At 40.9% G+C, this 5,249-nt stretch overlaps 1 long non-coding RNA gene across 1 annotated transcript in view; it reads left to right on the top strand.

The window, feature by feature from the left end:
- Positions 1 to 4,841, top strand: part of LOC101847500 — an 8,704-nt gene extending 3,863 nt beyond the window's left edge. The window contains exons 2-3 of the long non-coding RNA XR_220577.3: positions 2,095 to 2,264; positions 3,312 to 4,841. This is a non-coding gene — a long non-coding RNA (uncharacterized LOC101847500). The remainder of the gene's footprint in view (positions 1 to 2,094; positions 2,265 to 3,311) is intronic.
- The last annotated feature ends 408 nt before the right edge of the window (positions 4,842 to 5,249 follow it).

Raw genomic sequence — 5,249 nt, 5'->3', positions numbered from 1 at the left:
GAGAGAGTGACGGACAGAGAGAGAGACAGAGAGAGAGAACGAGAGACAGTGACAGAAAGAGAGACAGTGACAGAGAGAGGCAGAGACAGAGACAGAGAGAGAGACAATGACAGAGAGAGAGACAGTGACAGAGAGAGAGAAAGAGAGACAGTAACAGAGAGAGAGAGAGGCAGAGAGAGAGAGGCAGAGAGAGAGAGAGAGTGACAGAGAGGGGGAAAGAGAGAATGAGAGAGAGAGAATGAGAGAGAGAGACAGAGAGAAAAATAGAGACAGATGCAGAGAGAGAGAGAGAGACAGTGACAGAGAGGGAGACAGAGAGAGAAATGCACACGGGCCAAAACAGGGAACATGCGCAGAAATCCCCACAGGCCAGAAGCCGCAGGCTAGTCTAATTGACCGAATTCGTTCACCCGGAACTCGCGCAGAAATCACCACGGGCCAGTAGCGTCAGGCTAATCGACCGAATTCGGTCGAGTAGCCTGAAGCTAGCCACCCGAGATTGGGCGACTAGTCACTCCATAAAATAAACCTACACTCCTACCTGCTCCTGTCCTTGTACAGTCAAACCTGTGTAAAACGGCCAGCCGTTGTCATTGAGAAAAGTGGCCGTATAACTCAGGTGGCCATCTTAGGCAGGACTTATCAAAATGAAGAAAGCAAATCATTCTCTTCCCAGGTCTAAACCGGGGCTGATCTCACGATTAGGGCTGCTATGTAAGGCTAATGGAAATAATTGTAAAGGCTTTTTGTTTTCTTTTGAAAAGGTAGTAGGGCTACTGTAAAAAGGGTTTTTTGTGTTGTTGATTTGTCTTTTGGGTTGCTTTCTTTTTGTTGCTGAATTTGTGCAAGGGTAAAATAAACTATATATTTTGTAAGTAAGTCGCCACCACTCAGAGAACGAGCAAAGCTTCTGTCACAAGTTCACGTCAACGTCGATTGTAATTTTACAGATTAGGTAAACCAAACAGTGGCCAGTCTCCTCGCACACGATTTGTGCATGAGTTGTGGGCGGGGCCAATAGGTCATGACGGATCACATTTTCCTCATCAGCAGTTGAAAATTTATTGTTAGGCCTACCCATTGGTCAACCTGGGTAAACATTCATTTGAGAGACTACCAATAACGACAGGTGAATGATTATGATGGCCCGTCTGCAACATGAGGGGCCGATTCAGAATTTATGACAGAGCATCGGGCAATGAATGACTACGCCTGGCTGCCTGAGACAGGTAAATTTGGCCGCAGCTGCATTGGACAGGTGACCGTTTTACAGAGTTAAATTATAAAGAAAGAACGCAAGGGGGGAAATGGAAAGTGGCCTTTTGTACAGGTGGTCGTATTTATACAGGTGGCCGTCACTAAATTGGAAATTTATAAGAGTTCTAGTTTCCCATCATCAATGCTCTTGTTGTTTCTGAAAGAAATCTATATTAAATTGAAAAGACAGCATTGGATGTAAACCCGACAGAAAGTGAGCGAAACTTACCCCGTACAGTATATAATATAAATTGTGTTGATTCAGGCGTAAAAACACTAGCATTTACAATTTACAAGACAAAAAAAAACTTTTAAAAGCCATTTCCCTGATGTTCATTGGTTTCAATTCATGGTAGCACATTTCTAGTGGAGGATAACTTCCCCTTTCTTACTAACACTAAAACACACACACACACACACACACACACACACACACACACACACACACATTTATTTAAAATTTAGTAGGGGGTGGTTGGAGGGTGCTCAGGTGTGGTTTGCTCCTTCTTTCCTATCAAATATCTACCGTCCTTATCTCTCCTCTTTCTGTTTTGTGTTTGTTACTCTCTTGTAGCACCCCTAACCTTCAGCCCTTACATGACCTTATTGTATTTGCAAGTGCCCTAAAACTCTTACTGATACTAAAAAGAGTTTAGAACGCCACCTTGACACACCCACACTTGCATTTATACTCATGCGTTGTGATAAATTAGTCAAACTTTTGCACCTCCTACATACTCATGTGGAGACAATCTAGAGCAATCTACTGTATCTAGGTAATGATAGATTTATATAATGTAATACATTATATTAATATTATGGTTTTCTTCTCATCAGGCAACTGAAGACCTCAGTACAAGAGGAGTATGATACCTTTATGGAGGCCCTTGTTGCTATTGTGAGTGTTCTGGCCTTGTTCATTTTGTTGTGCGTGTGTGTATGCCGTTGGTCTTTCGGGAACACCTCATCAGAAGAAATCACGATTGGGGGCTCAGCAGCTGCTGCAGGTATGTTGGCCTACAGGTTGTGTGGTTGATAAATCTTCTTCTTCTTCTTCTTCTTCTTCTTCTTCTTCTTCTTCTTCTTCTTCTTCTTCTTCTTCTTCTTCTTCTTCTTCTTCTTCTTCTTCTTCTTCTTCTTCTTCTTCTTCTTCTCCTTCTCCTCCTCCTCCTCCTCCTCCTCCTCCTCCTCCTCCTCCTCCTCCTCCTCCTCCTCCTCCTCCTCCTTCCTCCTCCTCCTCCTCCTCCTTCTCCTTCCTCCTCCTCCTCCTCCTCCTCCTCCTCCTACTCCTCCTGCTGCTGCTGCTGCTGCTGCTGCTCCTGCTGCTGCTGCTGCTGCTCCTCCTCCTCCTCTGATAACAATAATAACAATAATAGTAATAATAATGATAATAATAATAATAATAATAACAATAAAGATGATAACAATAATGATGATAATAATACTGTAATAATAATAATAGTTTAACATTCACATAGATAAGAGATTTTTAGGTCCTGAATTTTTTCTTAAAATGTATTAATTCTTTGTATATTTAAAAATATGCATAGCAAAATTTGTATTTATTTTTTTAAATTCCATAGCTTGCTGATTTCACTATAATATGTGTACATACTAGACTGTAATTGATAAAAGTATTACACTGCTGAGTGCCATTACTTTTTCTACTGTTAAGGCCAAGGTAGGCCTACTTTGTTTTTTATTCACTGCTCGCATACTCTTTTAGAGCTTGTTTACGAAAGGAGATTTGGTAGTTGTTGAAGTTGAAGTAACAATAGGATAAAACAGAAAAATCATTTCATCTTTCTTATTTCGAACTGAAGTTGTTTTTTTCTGTGAAACAAATTGTTTAGACCTGTAGTTTTTGTTGTATTTCAAGGGGAGATATGGTGATTCTAACTTTGCTCCCTGTTCTGTTATTAGTAATGTAGGCCGGGGTCACTTGGAATTGCTAACTGAAAGAAAAGTGTTACAGTACCTTCTGTTGTCGAAAGCTTCATACATTTAATACTAATTGGAGTCCAATCAATTTTGGTTTCCTCTTCTAACCTCAGACAGCCTGACAGGAGAGACGAGGGTGCCAATCTTCGTTCACCCAACGCAAAGCGTGGGCTCAAGCAGTCAAGGCAGGACTTCATACCAGACCACAAGGCCGTCCACCCTATCATCATCAGCTCCAAGGTATCCTGCAAACCAGGGCCCTTCACATTCCACCACGTATCATCAGCACACCATGGCTTCAGGAGGGCCAGGATCCAACCGACACCCCTGGGCACCACCTCCTGTGGAAGATGAGAGTCGACCATTTGTTGAGGAAAACGGGTGGGATAGTGCCTCGGTCGAGCTACCTCCTCCAGCGTACAGTTCTTTGTTCCCAGACAGGGTATGAAACGGACAATGTGTGGAAGAGTTGAAGTTGCAAAAAGCTGATTTCTTATTCACAACTTCAGTCTAACAAGGTTCTAACTTGGAGTTTTTATTGTTTGGAGATATGATTTCTATAGCCTCCCTCTATGCTACTTTTACTTTGTATGCCTGTCAAAGTTAGAATTCCTGTTTCTTTTCTTTCTGAGATAAACACCATGTAAATTTTATTTTTCTTTTGAGAGAAGCAAAGTGTGTGAAAACTTTGAACTCAAATATCTCTAAAGTGAGTGCAACTGAGAAAAAACCTTATAATTCTGGGGCTGCTGCTGTCTGAGGATAATTGAGATTTTGTACTTTATGGGGTGTGTTCATGGTGTAGGACTAGCTTCTGTCATAAATTAGCGATTAAGCTCTGCACCATTGTCATTGATTGCAGAGAACGTGCATTGGATTTCCACATGGGAAAGTGGAAAAGTTTAAAATCCAGTATCTCTGTCTATTTACTGGAATGTTGTATACCGCTCAGCCTGGCTGACCCTGAGAGGCAGGGGCGAAGCAGCCCACCTCTCTAATAATCTAGATTGTGTTACTGGTGGTGTAAAACACTTGCATCAACGTAATGTAATATTGCCTTTCTATTCTTTCTTTATGGTTCCAGGAAGTTGAGACTGTTTCAGAATGCTATTAGGTGTGCTGGGATAATACGTTGTAAAGCATATAGAGCTTGCTGCTGAGCAGGAGTTTGCATTACATTACAAATAATTTATATTATATTATTACTGTTTCTTGTATATTTTTAAAGTTTTTTAAGCTACTCATATGGGGATGTACTATCATCAACAGTCAAGTCCTCAACCACTGCTTTGTTTGGCTATCAATCTTTTTTCGTAATCTGGCGGAAATCTTTCTAGTGAATGTTTTTGTGATGGATGGCCTTTTCATTGCCTTTTGTGTCTTGACAGACAATCTTAAAGCTGCATGTATGATACAGCTGTGTCTGGGCTTTTGTAGTGAATAATTATCATGAGGGCAAGTCTAAAGCTTTGAAAAAATTGATGTACAGTTGAACCTGCTCACCACAAGAGGCCGTTCCATTTTCCCCCTTCGCGTGTTTTTGTGTGTAATTTACAGACACCTCCTGCAATGATATCCTATCCAATGCGGCCACAACCACTATATTTTATCAACCGACTACCAAAATAAAAAATCTGTTCAAGATAGCTATGTGATGCAATGCCATATATTATTTGTTAGCTTTTGACTGTGGACAAGCCATCATAATTCATGTACCTGTTGTTATTGTTATCCTATCTTATGAATGAACCAGGACGTTGTGTATTCGTGGTTTCTGGTCCCTTCCATTGTTTGCTCAAGTTGACCTGATGGTTACATTTTAATGGACCTTACGGCTGTTCTAAGCCTGTGACCCCCTCCGGTTGGGATCTTGGATGGGAATGGTTTGTTTTTCTTCATTTGGATCAGTCCTGCCTAATGCCAATGCTTAGATAATTTCGACTATAATTTTTCTGAATACTGCTTACAGTTAATGTTCCTTACGTGCTTGATAACTGTTCCTTCGAGATAACTTAAAGTGCAAGAGATAATGTCAGTTCATTTATATAATA

This window comes from Aplysia californica, unplaced genomic scaffold (assembly GCF_000002075.1).
Source record: "Aplysia californica isolate F4 #8 unplaced genomic scaffold, AplCal3.0 scaffold00260, whole genome shotgun sequence".
NCBI classification, from domain to species: Eukaryota; Metazoa; Mollusca; class Gastropoda; order Aplysiida; family Aplysiidae; genus Aplysia; species Aplysia californica.
This window is presented reverse-complemented; position numbering and strand designations above follow the sequence as displayed.